Genomic DNA, 19,833 nt, shown 5'->3' on the forward strand with positions numbered 1-19,833 from the left:
AGATGGGAGGTGGGTTTCTTGTAATAAAATTATGTCTGGATGTTTATTGGACACATAATTGGATATCTTTTTTCTCTTAATGGGATGATTCAGGCCATTCACATTAAAGGAAAAAACATGTAGGTCAGCCATAATATATGATTTGCATTGGAGAGATATGCAGTATATCACATTTGTCGAGAGAAGATAACTGATATATTAATGAGATTAGGTAGACACTCCTGTCTAATAAGAAAAGTAGAAAAGACATTAAAATAAGAAAGAAGAAAATAGTAATGACATCATAATATGTAGTCAGAAAATAGATAAACCAAGCTATCATGTACATATTAAAATATTTTAAGGATGCTTCTATGAGCATATAAGAATGACGTATGTGAAGCATCTAACATCTAACAAGATCCACACCTAATTAGTAATATAAATGTGAAGATTAGTGTGCTTAATTTAGCAGGTTATATAAAATTTGTATTTCATTACATAACATAACATGTTAAGATAAGAGCTTATTGGCTCAGACTAAAATATTAAATTTGGAATTGATTTAATCAGACAGATACCTCAAAGTAAACTATATGGCTGATAAAATTAGCCCGTTGGGGTAGTATTTGTCTCAGGCATAGAGTCTATAAATAGTTGTGCGGTTGCTTTGTCTGTGAATGAGTGTGATTTCCCTTCTCTCCATATGCGTAAAGTCGCTGGATACACAAGTGCAAACTTCACTCCTCGACGATGCAATGTAGAACATAGTGGCACCATCGTCTTGCGAAGGGTGGATACATGTAGGGAGTAGTCGTTGAACAAAAGTAATTTTTGACCTTCATATTCATGTCGACCATATTTTCGAAAGGCTTGTATGATAAGATCTTTATCTTTCCAGTTGATATATCTAGCAATAACTGCTCTTGGGCGGTTGTTATTCTCTGTACATTGGCTCAAGCGGTGTGCCCGCTCGCATGGAAAACCAGAGTCAGGGGTCACTAGGCCAAGTTGTTTTGGGAGCCAAAGTTGAAAAAAATAGTATAGATCCTGATCAGTATGGAGATCAGGTAGCCCCACTACTCGTAGATTGTTGCGGCGTTGACGATTCTCCTGGTCATCCAAACGTGTTGCTATTTGATTTTGCAATGCAGTTACGTTTTCACGATCTTGCAAAGTTGCATCTTCATTATCAGACACCCTTTGCTCCACTGCTGCAATACGTCCAGCGTGTGATTCAAAACGATCATTAATACAGTCTACAGCCAGTTGTAATTTAAGAAATTTTTCTTCCAGGGCCTCGATGACCATTTTTGAGATTTCTTGGGCCCAATCTCCCCATTGTGTCAAGGTTATAGATGGAGTCGGTGACGTCGCCATTTTAAGTTCTGAGCAGGATAATTTATGTTTAGGTGTTTTTGCCGGTCTTACCGGCATTTCTATTTGATGCACACTTTTAAATTGCTACGCATTTAAATGTAATGAAAATCAAATTGCAAAAGCATAGATTATATTAAATCAGGTGTGTAAGAGGAGCCGTTAAGCCATCCGTGCGTTCTTCGTGACGATCAGGCCACGGACTTGAAATCACCTTCCTCCTCGGCGGTTCACAGTGGGCGGTGCCGAAGTGGCTGTTGGGGGGCGGGGCAAACCGCCGATCTCAGGCTCCTCCGGTGCAGTGAAGGGGGACGCCTCGATCTCCCTTCCCCTTCACTGTGCTGGATCTTGAAGAGAGGTCCTGTATGCAAAGCCCTTAAGAGGGCTGTAAGGCAAACCGGTGCCGAAGTGGCTGTTGGGGGGCGGGGCAAACCGCCGATCTCAGGCTCCTCCGGTGCAGTGAAGGGGGATGCCTCGATCTCCCTTCCCCTTCACTGTGCTGGATCTTGAAGAGAGGTCCTGTATTCAAAGCACTCAGACCTGTGCCGAAGTGGCTGTTGGGGGGCGGGGCAAACCGCCGATCTCAGGCTCCTCCGGTGCAGTGAAGGGGGACGCCTCGATCTCCCTTCCCCTTCACTGTGCTGGATCTTGAAGAGAGGTCCTGTATTCAAAGCCCTCAAGAAGGCTGCAATGGCAGATTTGTGCCGAAGTGGCTGTTGGGGGGCAGGGCAAACCGCCGATCTCAGGCTCCTCCAGTGCAGTGAAGGGGGACGCCTCGATCTCCCTTCCCCTTCACTGTGCTGGATCTTGAAGAGAGGTCCTGTATTCAAAGCCCTCAGACCTGTGCTGAAGTGGCTGTTGGGGGGCGGGGCAAACCGCCGATCTCAGGCTCCTCCGGTACAGTGAAGGGGGACGCCTCGATCTCCCTTCCCCTTCACTGTGCTGGATCTTGAAGAGAGGTCCTGTATTCAAAGCCCTCAGACCTGTGCCGAAGTGGCTTTTGGGGGGCGGGGCAAACCGTCGATCTCAGGCTCCTCCGGTGCAGTGAAGGGGGATGCCTCGATCTCCCTTCCCCTTCACTGTGCTGGATCTTGAAGAGAGGTCCTGTATTCAAAGCCCTCAGACCTGTGCTGAAGTGGCTGTTGGGGGCGGGGCAAACCGCCGATCTCAGGCTCCTCCGGTACAGTGAAGGGGGACGCCTCGATCTCCCTTCCCCTTCACTGTGCTGGATCTTGAAGAGAGGTCCTGTATTCAAAGCCCTCAGACCTGTGCCGAAGTGGCTTTTGGGGGGCGGGGCAAACCGTCGATCTCAGGCTCCTCCGGTGCAGTGAAGGGGGATGCCTCGATCTCCCTTCCCCTTCACTGTGCTGGATCTTGAAGAGAGGTCCTGTATTCAAAGCCCTCAAGAGGGCTGCAACGGCAGACTTGTGCCGAAGTGGCTGTTGGGGGGCGGGGCAAACCACCGATCTCAGGCTCCTCCGGTGCAGTGAAGGGGGACGCCTCGATCTCCCTTCCCCTTCACTGTGCTGGATCTTGAAGAGAGGTCCTGTATTCAAAGCCCTCAAGAGGGCTGCAACGGCAGACTTGTGCCGAAGTGGCTGTTGGGGGGCGGGGCAAACCGCCGATCTCAGGCTCCTCCGGTGCAGTGAAGGGGGACGCCTCGATCTCCCTTCCCCTTCACTGTTCTGGATCTTGAAGAGAGGTCCTGTATTCAAAGCCCTAAGACCTGTGCCGAAGTGGCTGTTGGGGGGCGGGGCAAACCGCTGATCTCAGGCTCCTCCGGTGCAGTGAAGGGGGACGCCTCGATCTCCCTTCCCCTTCACTGTGCTGGATCTTGAAGGGAGGTCCTGTATTCAAAGCCCTTAAGAGGGCTGCTCATTGTAATGTTCATATAGTTATAATTAATAAACAAAGTAACTACCTAGTACCTTTTTTAGTAACGAGTAAAGTAACTAGTTAGTTTTAATTCCATGTAACTAGTAATGGTAACAAGTTACTTTTTTACAGTAACTAGCACAGCACTAGATATTATCAACTTGCAAGTTTTATGATTTTTCTCTGTTTGTCTGTGTCAGAGCACAGATAAAAATTCATGTGGGTTTAAAAAAAAAAAAAAGTTATTTTTGCAGTCTCAGACCTTTTATTTCTTCAATGCACTCTCTTCCAGCTTACTTGGTATCTTCTTAGTTCATCTGTCTTTAATTCTTCTTTCTTTCTCTTCTCCCTAAACCTGACTTAATCCAAATTAAAAGGGAAAAAAACTCTTTACCCTGAGTGTGAGAAATTTACTGATATGCCTGCTTAAATAAGGAAGCCTGTACTGAAATCTGTTTAGTTCAAAAAATAAAATTAACACAATTCCCTGACCACATGTCCTCACTAGCTGTTTTTGTACCAATCCCTGCACTACCTTAAGGAGAGAGGTATTTTCTTCAAGTCAGTTCCTTCAGTGCTGCCTGGAACTCACACAGCAAACAGACATTCTCCCCTTAGTTTGAAGCTTTGGAAATCTAACAAAACTCTAAATCAGTTTTCTTTCTACAAGTTTTTTTTAATTGCTGCCAAACTAGCAACACTATTTCTTACAAGAATTAATTTTCCTTTATCAAGAACTTCAGCCAATCCACAGAGCTCCTACCTGTAGCAGAGGTCAAATAAGAAACTTTCCTTATTCACAACATGCATAATAATTTGCTTTATTAAATCAAACACTCCCTTATAGACGGTCACTCTCAAACAAACAGCAGCTCTCCATAAATGCTCATCACAGCCTCGGTTACTCTCCAACCAAACTTGCAGCAAGCTTTTTGACTTGTGCAGCCAATCAGAATTATGCATTAAGATTCCAGGGAAAGCTCATGCCTGCACATTTACAGTATCATCTTGATGGATAATATTAAAAAAAAGTATTTTCCCTATTATCCTTTTACCTCTTATGTTATCCTCTTTTGTTTTATTGGTGCTTCACTGTCTGATCTCTGGCATTTGAATAGAACTATGTGGCATGAGCATCACCTTTAGTTTCTCAATACTATGTTAGATGTTATGTCTTGCTTTTGTATAATGTTTTGCACAAAAGTTAATAAACAGTTATGAACTAAAAAAAAAAAAAAAATGTCTTAAAAACTCTGTCAGTTATCTCCTACCCTGGGCCAGATGTAATGCCCACACTTTCTATCTAGGCAGGATTTATACCAATGTTATATAAAGACATACAGGCATGGTGTTTTTATAAAATAACTCGTACAAACTTCATCACTACAGCGTGCCAGGTACAGAACACAACTATTATCAATTCACAATCACATGCGCAAAATGAACTATTTAGATAGCGAGTGCATTTTGAAATATGTGCATTTATTTACACTATCTAAAAATCAGTGAGGAGGAAAAAGCCTCATATCCTTCCCTTTTCCCTACAGAGACTGAGCAAAAATAAATATTTTTTTAAAAAACAGGGTAGCGAGCCTAATTGGCATAAAAAAATCCTCTTCTACTAGTAAAAGATAACTTCCAGTAAGCCAGTTTTTAAAATTATGATGAGTATGTTCCTCTAATTACGAACTTAAGATCAAGATTTTCTTCTGTGAACATAGAATAGAAGTATTTGTTTAGCATTTTGCTCTTTCCTCATCACCCTCGATATATTGGTTCATAGCATCTTTTAGTCTCACAATTCTATTTTTCATCTTCCTCCTTTCACTAATATATCTTTTTTTAAAAACTGTATTTCTGTTATACATTTTTAGCCATTTGTTCTTCCGCTTGCACTTTCCCTAGATGTATCTCTATTTTGGCTTCTTTCAGTTTCACCTGGTAGTACTTTCTGTACACCTCTTCCTGGGTTTTGTTTTGTTTTTTTTAATATTTCACCAACGCCAACTCTTTTACCTTTATTTTCTCCACCACTAGTTTGGAGAACCAGATCAGTTTACTTTTTCTCTTGTTTTTATTTATTTTCTTCATATAAAAGTCAGTAGCCATTTTTATTGCTCCTTTCTGCTTAGTCCACTGTTTTTCCACTTTTCTTATGTGCTCCCATCCGAATAGCTCTTCCTTCAGATACTCTACCATTTTACTGAAGTCCATACTTTTGAAATCTAGGACTTTACGTTTTGTGTGGCCACCCTCCACTTTAGCTGTTATATCAAACCAAACCATTTGATCATTACTTCCCAGGTGGGCACCCACTCGAACATTAGAGATACTCTCCCCATTTCTGAGTACCAGATCCATTATTGTGTTTCCCTTGTGGTTTCTGTCACCATTTGTCAGAGCAGAGACTCATGAAAGGCATCCACAATTTCCCTACTTCTTCCTGATTCCGCTGATAGAACTTTCAAGTCAGCATCCAGCAGACTGAAATCACCCAACAGCCGCACCTCCTTTTTCTTTCCAAACTTTTGGATATCTGCAATCAAATCTTTATCAATTTGTTACATCTTTGTCAGAGGTCTATATACTACGCCCACATAGAAAGAAGTTCCATCTTCTCTTTTTAGAGCGATCCTTGTCACTTCTTCCTCTCCTCAGGTCCCAGCATTTTAGTCATTTAGATATCGATCTTTACATAGAGAGCTACCCCTCCACATTTTTTACTATGTTTTCCTAAATATATTATATTCCAGTATGCTTGCACCCATCCATGGGATTTACTGAACCATGTCTCTGTAATAACAACAATTTCCAGGTCTGCATCTAACATCAGGGTTGCAGATCATGAACTTTGTTGCTTAGACTGCGAGCATTTATGGTCATTGCTTTCCAAATATCTTTCAGTGGCAAACTCATTTTTTGTATAGTTTTTTTTTTTGTTTGTTTAGTTTCGCTTCCTGTTGTATTGCTAAGAAGTAAGTTGCTAATATTGTTTGTATTCCTATCTTTACTACCATCACATCTTGTCTTGTTGAGGGTGGCTTCGGTAATTGCATAACGCCGGTTAAAGAATCGTGGAACCGTCACCCCCAAACACACAACGATCATGACTAGAGAGATGCCCAATCCCTCCTGCTGGAGAAGCCCCTGAACCCCCTTCATGATCATGCTGTTCACTGACAGGAGGGATGTACTCTCCCTCCTGCCATACAAGCCCCTGAACCCCCGTAATGATCATGCTCTTGGCAATCCCGCAACCTCTGCAGGACTGCCCAACCCTCTCTTCCAGACCCCCCTCCACCCCATCCAGACCCCACACCCCCATCAGAACCCCTTTAAAATCATCCAGACCCTTCTCTAACCTTTTTTTGATAGCCGGCCGAACGGGTTCTTCCGTCCGTCCGGCAGGCCCACCTTCATCTCAATGGCGGACCTGCCCCTTCCCAGTGCATTGAGGGGCCTAAGGCCTGTTTGGGCCAGACTTCCATTAGCACTGCTATTCTTACTGTCCTCAATTGAGGAACAAACTTTTTTTTGAATACCTCATTGTTATACAGCTCCGAGTTGTCCACATCGGCTTGCTGTGGTGAACTGGATTGGATGATAACATTCTGAAAATTTAAAAAGATAAGACAGATGCAGGCAAAATGAATATTGATTGGGATAGCAAACTTGACTTGAGCAATGCTGCTAGACTTCTGGCAGAACAATTGTACTTACTGCCCATATATGTGGTGGAACATGCTCTCTTTTGGCAGGGATGTTATGTTGCCACTATTAAAAAAAAAGAAAATAAGCAAAGTAACCTTGAGAAACACAATCTTTTGTAAAGCCTATAGCTTTCTCAGAAGTACCTCCTACATACGAAAAAGGAGAGGAGAGAGTACTAAATACTGAGAACTTCAATATGTGGCTCAGAGCCTGGTGTCATCAAGAAGTCTTTAGTTACATAGGAGGATAGGGAAATACATGGAAAAACAAGAAATGAGCTGCATCTCAGTATAGCAAATAAAATAATTCTTGCTGAGAAATTCAGGCAATATGTTTCAGGCATTTAAACAAGAAGGTGGGGGTGGCATATGTATGCAGGACACTTATGGTGTCCTTCGCCAGAAAAAGACAAGAGGTGACGGTAGTAAAGCAATGCAAATAACAAATTAGCAATGCACTTCTTAGCAACGCAACAGGAAGTAAAACTAAATTAAAAAACTGGACAAAAAATAATAAAATTAGCAATACAATATTAGCAAATAACAATAGTAAAGCAATGCAAATAACAATACAGTGGTACCTCGGTTTGCAAGTGCACCTGTTTGTGAGGGTTTTGCAATACGAGCAAAACATTCGCACAATTGGCACCTCGTAAACCGAGCATGCCTCGATTTGTGAATGCCCCCCTCCACGATCCAGCACCCTCCCCCCCGTGTCCGGCACCCTCCACTCGCATTGCACCCCCTCCTCGCTGCGATCCGGCATCCCCCAGGCACCCACCCGATCACATTCTTACCCTCCATTTCACACTGGCAACGGCACCAACGCACATGAGGTGCCGGTGCCCGAAGATCTGCCTCCTTCGCACTGGGCCTTGAGCATCAGCGCATGCTCAATGCCTTCAGGTTCCCGTTCTCTCTGAGATTCTCAAAAAAGAACCAGATGTTCAGCTACAAAATGGGGTGGATTAGTACTAGGGGAAAGTAATCTTGAAAAAGACTTGGGTGTGTTGGTGGATACAACAATGAAGTCAATGGCACAATGCGCAGCAGCCTCAAAGAAAGCAAACAGAATGTTGGGTATTATTAAGAAGGATATTACAACCAGAATGAAGGAAGTCATCATGCCGCTGTGTCGTGCGATAGTGCTCCCGCATCTGGAGTACTGTGTCCAATATTGGTCATCGTACCTTAAGAAGGACATGGCGATATTTGAGAGGGTTCAGAGAAGAGCGACAAAAATAATAGAAGGTATGGAAAACCTTTCATACACAGAGAGGTTAGAAAGGCTGGGGCTCTTCTCCATGGAGAAGCGGAGACTCAGAGGAGACATGATAGAGACTTACAAGATCATGAAGGGCATAGATAAGGTGGAGAGGGACAGATTCTTCAGCCTATTGAGAACCACAAAAACAAGGGGACACTTGGAGAAATTGAAAGGGGACAGATTTAGAACCAATGCTAGGAAATTATTTTTCACTCAGAGGGTGGTGGGTACCTGGAATGCGCTTCTGGAGGTTGTGATAGGACAAAGTACATTACGGGGATTCAAAGAAGGATTGGATAAATTCTTGAAGGATACGGGGATTGAGGAATATAGGTAGAGGTAGAGATAGGATTATGAGAAGGTATAGATAGAAGGATAATAACCCCTAGTACTCCCCCCCAATTCCCTAACCCCACCATCATTTGACTGCTTGAAGACACTCATTTAGTCTAGCAGCCAGAACCCCCCCAGGCAACAAACCTAGTACCCTCTTTAGAATTAACATTGATCTGCCCACATTAGCTAACTACTTAATATATACCTGAATAAATAAAATTAAATGATGAATAAATACTAAATTATAACCATAAAATAAAATCCATTCCTTAACACACATTAATTCATGAAATTGTTAAATAAATATATAAAACAGGTATATAATTTTATCCATTGGGTGTACTTAATATTACCTCCCCCTTCATTAAATTACATCAGTTAGATTAATTAGTTCTGGCAATATATACCTAACCCTCCCCCTCCACTAGGTTATCTACATATTAATATAATTCCCTCAGTGAAACCTGAAATTTAAAATAAAATAAAAGCTTATATCATAAATTGAATATAAGATTGAATGACAAGATAAATTAGTCATTGAAATAAGTAACTAAACTTCCTTATGGTGATTATGCTATACCCCTTAGGCTGTTTTATTTAATAAGAAAAACCACTCCATATACTTTATACTTATGGAATTTCATTAAATTGCTTAAAGAAATATAGTTGTTTAATTTAACCATTAATTCCATATGAATTATATCAAGTCAATCTAAATCCACCCCTCCAATAAGTAATATTCTTGAAATCTGAAGCCCAAATTTCTAAACATAAATTCAGAAATATAAATGAGATTGAGTATTAAAAATAAGTTATACAATAGGCAACTTAAAATTCCTTAAAGTGACTATGCTACTACCCAAATGAAGTTCTACACTTCAGCAACTGTTTTCACTTGACCTGAGAGTTCTCTCGAGGGCATCAGCACCAAGCCGTGGGGACCCGTTCCCTCTTCTACCTTCTTTTTTTCTATCATGAGCCACTGGAACAAAGCTATAAGTAGTTCATAGTCTTGTTGTTATCAGTCCCTGCAACACTGTTCTTGCCTTGTTGGATGCGGTATGATTTGCTGCTTGATAATGAAAAAGTGGGTGATGCCATTTGTCTTTAGTGCTTCCATCAGCCTGAGGAGGAGACCAATCTCTTAGAAGGTGACTCTCCCATTGCCTCTCCTGTTCCGAGAGCTCAGAATAGGTTACAAATTAACTGGAGTAAGGTTTTTTTTAATGAATAATCCCTACGTATTGTTCACAAGCTTTTGGAGATTTGAAGCTATGATTAATAACAGAAAATATTCTTCTTACAAGGTATTATTGCCCTACTCATAAACACAGCATAAACACTCATAAACACTCATAAAATTAGAATTAATTTTGTTCTCCTATTAAACAATTAAACATTTTCCCACTTTCACACTCTATATTTTTTCTAATTGTGAAGGGGAACAGGGCACTTGAGAACACATTCATGGTGACAGAGCAATAGTATTCAATTATAAAGCTTTTCCATTTCAAACGTTTCTTTCTCATATAGCTGTGAAAAGTGCTGGAGGGATCCGATTTTTTCTCCCCCTTCCGTCCAAAGCATAAACAGAAATGATGTGGGGGGCTGCAATGCTTTGAAGGTTTCCTGGCACCAACAAGTTCTCATCAGCGTGCAGTGTCACCTTATTGCAAAGCCCCGCACCGTAGTCTGGGGATCAGCCAGTCTGAAGCTTGCTGCGCTAATTCGGGCAAGAAGGGCGCATTTCTCCCAGTTAATGCTGATTAGGAAGTAGTCCCTGAAAGACTACACCATTTGGACGCCAATGCGGGCTGCTGGACCTTCGCCATTATGTGCCGGGAAGGCTGGCTGAACTCGGAACACTTGCAGATGATCAGAATCCTCCCCTTCCGTGGCACCCTCTCCAACTTCCTCTGGCCCCGGGCACCAACCTGTTCTGCAGCTGTATCCGATGTGGAAAATGGAACACCAGGAGGGACTGGCCACGTTCAACAGAGGCACCGCGGCACCTCATGCAAAGTAGGCCATATGCAAAAAAACAGTTCCATTCATCACAAAACCATAGGCTGTACACCTCCAGCTCCCCCACCACCTTTGCCCTTCCTTTGACGTCAAATTCTATTCTACTTCCGATTGACTAGTGGGCTGGAACTTCCTTCCTTATTGTTGCCTGTCATTTGCTGAGAGAGAAAGAAAGATCAAATTCTCTCCTATCACAGGGCTTATTTGAAAAAAAAAATTATATTCTCGTGGTTCTGTGATAGTTATAAGTCTGGGGAGAGTTGAAACTTCCAACTCAATATATTAAAATAAATAGATAAAAAAATATTAATGGCCTCTTTTACAACCCCGCGCAGAAACAGCCCCGAAGCCCTTTAATTCTCTAAGGGCTTCGTGGCCATTAGCGCAGAGCAGCCGCTAGCACAGCTTTGTAAAAGAGGCAGTAAAATTTGGCTTTAATTTCCCAAAATTCATAAAAAATCAATAAATAAAAACTCGACTACAGCGGACAGGATTATCTATTCAATTCATTGGTGTTTCTTGTTGAGACAAAAACTCTTTCAACTTTTCAGGGTCTTCAAACCCATATTTTGCCCCAATCTCCTTTAATTGTTGCCTCAATTGTAAAAAAATTGCTTGCAAAGATTCACTGTTACACTTGCAAAATCCGGGACAAACATAATTATTGAATCTTTGTAAGTCAAATTTTTTGTCTCCTTTGCCACTTTTAAAATTTTCATAACCTGCTGAAATCGTAACAGGCAAAAAATCACTGGTCTAGATCTTGACTGACTATTAGGTCTTCTTCCTGGGATCCTATGTGCCCTCTCTATTTCTAATGGCACTTTTAAGTTAAGGGGGAGTATTTTTGGTATGACTTCTTCCAGAAATGTTAATATATTTTTTACCTCCACCCCTTCCTTTAGTCCCAGTATCCTCACATTATTTCTTCTTGCCCGATTCTGAAAATCTGTCATCCATTTTTCCATTTCTTGAAGAGCCTTGTGATCTTTTTTATACTGCAGCTGCTCATTTTCCACTTTCTCCATTCTGTTTTTTAACTGATCCATTCTGGTATGTACCATTTCCATTTTTTTCCCAGATTTACCACTTCTTCCTTATCCGCTGCCAGCTGCTCTTTTTCCTTCAAAGCCAATCTAATATTTCTCAGCTCCTCTAATAGCTCTATCATGTCTAAAGCGTCCACAGGCAGGGGAGTCTTGGTAGGAGTAGGTGAATCTTATTTTAATCTTTTTGCCTTTCCGCTTGTTTTTGAAGCTGTTTCAGGCTTGGCTTTCTTATTAGAAGCTATTATTTGATAAAATTATAAACTTTCTTCTTCTAAGGAGATACATTTTAAAGCTGAAAATTGCCAAAAGAGTGCCTGGGGTTGGGAGTCTCTCAGTTACACAGCCATGTCTGCTGTCTCCAAGTTCTGGAATCCGGTACTCCTCTTCTTGATTTTATTTTTAAATATTTCACCAACACCAACTCTTTTACCTTTATTTTCTCCACCACTGGTTTGGAGAACCAGATCAGTTTACTTTTTCTCTTGTTCTTATTTATTTTCTTCACATAAAGGTCAGTAACCATTTTTATTGCTCATTTCAGCTTAGTCCAATGTTTTTCCACTTCTCTTATGTCCTCCCATCCGAATAGCTCTTCCTTCAGATACTCAACCATTTTACTGAAGTCCATACTTTTGAAATCTGGGACTTTACGTTTTGTTTGGCCACCCTTCACTTTAGCTGTTATATCAAACCAAACCATTTGATCACTACTTCACAGGTGTTCACCCACTCGAACATTAGAGATACTCTCTCCATTTGTGAGTACCAGATCCAGTATCGCGTTTTCCTTTATGCTTTCTGTCACCATTTGTCTGAGTAGGCATCCACAATTTCCCTACTTCTTTCTGATACTACTGATAGAATTTTCCAGTCAGTATCCAGCAGATTGAAATCACCCAACAGCCGCACCTCCTTTTTCTTTCCAAACTTTTGGATATCTGCAATCAGATCTTTATCAATTTGCTACGTCTTTGTCAGAGATCTGTAGACTACACCCACATAGATAGAAGTTCCATCTTCTCTTTTCAGAGCGATCCTTGTCACTTCTTCCTCTCCCCAGGCCCCAGCATTTTAGTCATTTAGATATCGATCTAGTCACATAGAAAACTAACCCTCCACCTTTTTTACTGTGTTTTTCTAAATAGATTATATTCCAATATGTTTGCACCCATCCATGGGATTCACTGAACCATGTCTCTGTGATAGCAACAATATCCAGATCTGCATCTAACATCAGGGTTGCAGATCATGAACTTTGTTGATTTGACTGTGAGTATTTATGGTCGTTGCTTTCCAGTTATCTTTCAGTGGCAAACTCATTTTTTGTATAGTTTGTTTTTGGTTTTTTTTAGTTTCGCTTCCTGTTGCATTGCTAAGAAGTAAGTTGCTAATATTGTTTGTATTCCTATCTTTACTACCATCACATCTTGTCTTGTTAAGGGTGGCTTCCATAACTGCTCATCATACATACGCCACCCCCACCTTCTAGTTTAAACACCTAGAAACCTGGAGTGGCATAATCAAAAACAGCATCTAAGTCCCCTTTTGGCCTAAAGCCCCAGGCACAAAAAGTAGGCCATTAGGGAAATGTCCATTCTTAAAAAAAATCATCCAAAATGTGTTGGGGTTTTGTTTTGTTTTGTTTTTTTGAGAATGGCCTACATGTACATTCAGCACTTTAACCGCCAGGACCACCACTACATATATGTTTACAACACATTCCTGACCAAAAAATTGCCCAAGTCCCAAATGCCAAAAACAAGAACTTTTAGGAAAACGAGGGGCTAGTCCTTCGCATAAAAGCACAATTCTCCAACCGGTGTCTGTCATAAACAACGTCGGTTAGAGAATCTTGGAACCGTACGTCCCCACACACACAATAATCACGACTGGAGAGATGTCCTGAACCCTCCCTGCACTATTGTGCTGTTCACCGACAGGAGGGATGCCCTATCCCTACTGCTGGACAAGTCCCTGAACCCCCCACAAGATCGTGCTCTTGGCAACACCCCAACCCCTGCCGGAATGCCCGAGCCCCCTTCCCCAACTGACAGACCCCACACTCCCTCCAGAACCCCCATAAAATCATCCAGAGCCTTCTCTAACATTTTTTTGATGGCCAGCAGAATGGGTTCTCCTTCCGTCCGTCCGGCAGGCCCACCTTCATCTGAATGGCGTGCCTGACCCTTTCTGGTGCATTGAGAGGCCTAAGGCCTGTTTGGGCCAGACTTCCACTAGCACTGATATACTTACTGTCCTCAATTGAGGAACAAACTTTTTTTTTGTATACCTCTTTGTTATAAGGCTCCGAGTTGTCCTCATGGGCCTCCTGTGGTGAACTGGATTGGATGACAACATTCTGAAAATTTAAAAAGATAAGATAGATGAAGGCAAAATGAATATTGATTGGGATAACCAACTTGATTAGTGAGCAATGCTACTAGACTTCTGGCAGAACAGTTGTACTTACTGCCCATATATGTGGAGGAACTTGCTCTCTTTCGGCAGGGATGTTATGTTGCCACTATTTAAAAAAAAAAAAAATAAGCAAATTAACCTTGAGAAACACAATCTTTTGTAAAGACTAAAGCTTTCTGAGAAGTACTGCCTACATACAAAAAAGAGGAGAGAGTACTAAATACTGAGAACTTCAATAGGTGGCTCAGAGCCTGGTGTCACCAAGAAGGCTTTAGTTACATAGGAGGATAGGGAAATACAGAGCCTGCTAAGAGAACAGCTCTTTCCTAGCTATTTGAGAGGAAATCTCATTGTAATTATATTTAACTTTAAGAGGGCTGTAAAGTAGTTTGGTCCCCTTTCAAGGCCAATTGTGACTCTAAATCTTTAATATTTTGTTCCAAATTAGAGAATTCCAATTTAAGTTGTTTCTAAAGTGCTAAATATGAGATAATTTGCCCTCTTATGGTAGCTTTTTAAAGTATCCCATAGCGTTTCTAAAGAGATTTCCTCTGAGGCATTGATTTGAAAATATTTGTTCACTTTTAATTGAAATTCCTCAATAAAATTAGATCTGCAAGCAATGTATTATTTAACCTCCAAACAGGCCTATTTGAATCCTGTTCCTCAAATTTTATTTCAATCCAAACTCCAGCATGATCTGATAAAACAATATTAGTGAAAGAGGGAAAGTAAAAAATGGAATTGTGAGACTGAAAGAAGCTTCAAACCCCTATGTGGAGACTGATGGGGAAAAAGTTAACTTGCTAAACAAATAATTCTGCTCTGTGTTCACAGAAGAAAATCCTGGAGAAGAGCCACAATTGGCTGGCAAAGTTACATGTGAGAATGGAGTGGATACTGCACCATTTATACAAGAAAATGTTTATAAGCAACTTGAAAAAATGAAAATGGCAGTCATGGTACTGGACGGCATCCATTGCAAGGTATTGAGAGAGCTCAGAGAGGTTCTGGTGGGTCCTCTTAAAGATTTGTGCAATTACCGGTACTCCTAGAGACGGGAGAGGTTCCGTAGAATTAGAAAAAATAGAAACATAGAAATATGATGGCAAATAAAGGCCAAATGGCCCATCCAATCGGCCCATCCACAGATCCACTATCTACTTCTCTCCCTAAAAGATCCCACTTGCCTATTCCACACATTCTTGAATTCGGAAATAGGGCTCCTTTTACTAAGGTGCGCTAGCATTTTTAGCGAGCGCTAAAGATTACTGCTTGCTAACCAAGCGCTAAATGAAAAATACTAATGCAAGCTCTATGGAGGCGATAGCGTTTAGCACATGCGGTATTGTAGCATGGCTAATTGCGCACTAAGTAAAAGGAGCCCATAGTCTTTATCTCCACCCCCTCTGCAGGGAGCCTATTTCATGCATCTACCACCCTTTCTGTATAAAAGTATTTTCTTAGATTACTCCTGAGCCTTTTAACTTCATCCTATGCCCTCTCATTCCAGAGCTTCCTTTCAAATTGAAGAGACTCATCTCATGTGCATTTAGGCCATGTAGGTATTTAAACATTTCTAAGATGAAGCGGAAAACTATAGCCCAGTAAGCCTCCCTTCAGTTGTTGGAAAAATAATGAAAGTGTTGTTGAAGAAAAGGACAGTGAATTTCCTAGAATCCAATAGGTTACAAGATCTGAGGTAATCATACCAAACAAATCTGATTGAATTATTTGACTGGGAAACATTGAATTGGATCGAGATTGTGTGCTAGATGTAATTTACTTAGATTTCAGCAAAACCTTCGACTCAGTTACTCATAGGAAACTCTTGAATAAACTTGATGGGCAGAATTAGGACCTAAAGTGATGAACTGGATTAGAAACTGATTGATGGACAGAAGCCAGAAGGTGGTGGAAAGTGGAATTTGCTTGGAGGAAGGAAAGGTGAGTAGTGGAGTGACACATGGATCAGTGTTGGGTCCGATTCCGTTCAATATGTTTGTGAGTGACATTGCTGAAGGTTTAGAAAAAGGATCTACAAAAGTTTGAAGAATGGTCTAATGTCTGGCAACTAAAATTCAATGCAAAGAAGTGCAGAGTGATGCACTTGTGGAGAAGAAATCTGAGGGATCCGTATGTGCTCAGAAGTGAAAGGCTGTTATGCACAAATGGGGAGGGGGATCTTGGGGTGATAGTGTCTGAGGATCTGGAGGCAACAAAGCAATGCAACTAAGTGGTGGCTGTAGCCAGAAGGATGCTGGACTATATTGAAAGCTGCATAACCAACAGAAGAAAAGAAGTATTGAGGTCATTGCTGAGGCCCCACCTGGAGTACTATGTTCAGTTTTGGAGGCTATATCTAGCTAAGGATATAAAAAGACTTAAAGTGTTCCAGAGAAAAGTGATGATATGGGGCTTGCACCAAAATATGTATAAGAAGAGATTTAGAGGATCTGAATATGTATACTCTAGAGGAGAGGCGGGATAGGGGAGATATGATGCAGACTTGAAAGGTATTAATATAGAAACAATTTTTTTTTCAGAGAAAGGAAAATGGTAAAACTAGAGGACATGAATTGAGATTGTGGGGTGGAATACTTAGGAATAATGTTAGAAAATTATTGTTCAAGAAGAGGGTGGTGGATGCCTGGAATTCCCTCCCAACAGAGATGGTGGAGATGAAAATGGTGACAGAATTCAAAAAAGTGTGGGATGAACACAGAAGATCTCTAATTAGAAAATGAATGGCATAAAACAAACTACGGCTGGTACTGGGCAATCCTTCATAGTCTGTGGCCCATATGTATTATAGTTTATTAAAATTTTATTTAAATGCAAATTATAAAATTCAAAGCATTGTACAAATAAATAAAACATTTAAAAAAAGGGGAACAAACACCAAACAAACAGGACAAACTGGAGAACCATTACATACTTAACATAAGGGGGCTTGCATACAAGAGGAGAGGAGGGAAAACTACAATATTATAAGAAAAGAAAATGAAAAGGGAAAAAAACAAGAGGGGAATGGAGGGGGAGGAAAAAAAAGAGTCAAACAGTAAAAAGAAAATTGCTCATACACGTCCTTAAAAAGAAAGCATTTTAAACTACCCTTGAATTTATCTAAGTTATGTTCTGTTCTAATAAAGAATGGAAGAAAGTTCCAGGTCATGTGTGACAGAGAAAATGGAGGCATGATGGGTGCCGATAACTTTTAGCGAGGGGAAATAGAGTATTCGTTGAGAAGAGGATCTTAAGATTCTTGAAGGATCATTTGGAATCAAGAGACGATCTATAAAAGCAGGTTTATTAGTTATTAATGTTTTAAATGTTAAGAGAGCAATTTTGTATGTGATCCAGTGAGGTATAGGTAGCCAGTGTGCTTTTTTCAGTAGGGGAGTGATATGGTCATATTTTTTTTTATTTTGTAACTAGTCTTTAAGCCCGTTACATTAACGGGTGCTAGAACATATGTGTGTGTGTCTGTCTTTCTTTCTTTCTTTCTCTCTCTCTCCTTAGCCGCTTTTTTTCTTTCTACCTTTCTTTTTCCTTGGCTGTCCATCACCACCCCTTGCCTGCTCCCCCTGTCCATTTTCCCTTCCTTTTATCTCCCCTGTGTCCACCACCACCCCTTCACTGCTCTCCTTATGCAGCAGCAGCCCTTCTCCCTTTGTTTTACCTCCCCCCTGTCCAGCAGTACCTGTTTCCTTCTCCCCCTGTCCAACATTAGTCCTCCATTCCTTTTTCTTCACCCCCCCCTGTCCATCAGCATCTCTTTCATTCTCCCCCTGTCCAACGGGTGCTAGAGTAGACTTTTTTTCTCTCTCTCTGTGCTTGGATGCTGTCTGTCTGTCTGTCATTCTTTCTGTCTGTGTCTCTGCCTTGTGCCCTGCCTGCCTATATTTCTCCATTGCGCCATGCCTGCCTATCTCTTGGTGTGTGCCCCCAGCACACCCTTCCCCCCAAAACAGGCCCGTTTTCCAATGCCCCTGCCCCCTTTTGTGCCATGCCTGCCTGCTCCGTGGCCCCCTTCTGTTTCCCCCCTATGATTGCTGCTGGGCCAGCAAACCCCTCACCTCAAAGCAGCCCCCTTTCCCTCTCCCCTTGTTGAGCCATGCCTGCCTGCTCTGTGATCCCCTGCCCATGATTGCTCTGTGCCCCCAGCACACCCCTACCCCCAAAGCAGCCCCTTTCCCTCTCCCCCTGTTTGCCTGCCATGCCTGCCTGCTCCCTGTGCATCAGCATTTCCCTCCCCTTCATCTTGCTGTCAGAGGAAAGGTTTCCTCTCATCACTGCTTAGGATGTCCGAGCCATGGTAAGTTTGCCTGCAAAGGGAAATGTGCACCTTACAAATGGCAAAGTCCAACATGTAGACCCTGTTATAAGAGCTAATAGGAAAAAACTAGGACCTTATTAAAATGAGCAAAGGTGGGAGTCGAACCGGGGAGTTTCAGAGGTCAAAGCTCGGAACAGGAGCATTACCGTGTTGAGCTACAAATGCTTTCTTGTGCTTATAGCAGTTTGGTGAGACAAAACACTGCCGTTGTATATTATTGTTTCTTCACCATTTCAGAAATGTATACTTTACCATGATAAAAACTAACAAAGTATGCCATGTTTAAAAGGAGAAATATAAGATGAGTTGAACTCAAATTCTTAGCATGGAAGGGGGAAAAGTTTATTTTTCTGCTACACAGCAAAGTTGTACAGTAATGTTATATTCAACTCCTATAAGAAGTGGAAAGCATCATCAAAGTGCACCTGGAAGGTAGATAAGGCACAAGTAAAATACAGGCTGGGATTTGAACCCTCAAAGGCCGGAAGATTGGTAGAGAGTGCCTTTCCTCACTGACCTACAGCTCCAATGCCTCTGGTTCCCTTGTCATATCATATCTTAGTGAAGTGCTAAGGGAAAAGGAGTTTAGCTATAATGTCATAGTAGGCTGAGACAAAAGAGTGGTAGCTCAATGGTTAAAAGCGCTGCTTTCACTGAGCCCCAAACCCATATTCCCAAGTGTGCTTGAATGCATGTGAGGTGGAGCTCCGTTTTTCTCACACGCTAATCTTCATTCTAAGCACTGTACTAATGCATATATGACTGTAAGTAATCTGTTCCGTTTAGGTGTTATTTGTGCTGCAATTCTTTAATACATATTTGATATTTGTTTTCTACTTGAAAACTTTCCAAATCTTTAAGCATTCCTTTGCTTAAACTTATTTGAGTTCATCCTGATATGATACCTAATGAAGCATAGACAGCTCAGTCAAGCAGCTGTAGCTCTATGGGTTAGGAGCCAGCCTGTGCTCCTAACATCCAGAGGTTGTGGGTTCTACACCCAGCACATCTTTTAATTGTGGCATACTACTTTGAAGGTGCAGATTGATGAGGTCACAATGAGGTCAGTTTTGTGCAACTGAAGACATCCATTTTGCAATGAGGGAAGCTGGAATGTTAAGGTGTGTATCTGTTTATTCTCTTTTTAAGTGCTGATAATGTGTGCTGTTTTTTCTTTGCTTTCAAAAGAGAGCCGATTGCAGTGCTGTTTGTTGAGAAAAAAAGGGGGTTGTAAAAGCCATGTGTAAATTATATTATTGTTTGAGCAGAAATGTGGTTTGTCATCCATGCAATATAATGTGTTCCATTGTTATGGTGTCATTATATTTATTAGGACAGAGAAAAGATGAAAATTACCTATTGAAACTCACTATTGGAATTATTGATGAAAAAACACAGCGGACGTCTGCCTCGCGTGTAACAAAGAGCCGCAATTACGATAGTTGAAACGGCATTGAA

Source organism: Geotrypetes seraphini, chromosome 9, assembly GCF_902459505.1.
Source record: "Geotrypetes seraphini chromosome 9, aGeoSer1.1, whole genome shotgun sequence".
Classification (NCBI taxonomy): domain Eukaryota; kingdom Metazoa; phylum Chordata; class Amphibia; order Gymnophiona; family Dermophiidae; genus Geotrypetes; species Geotrypetes seraphini.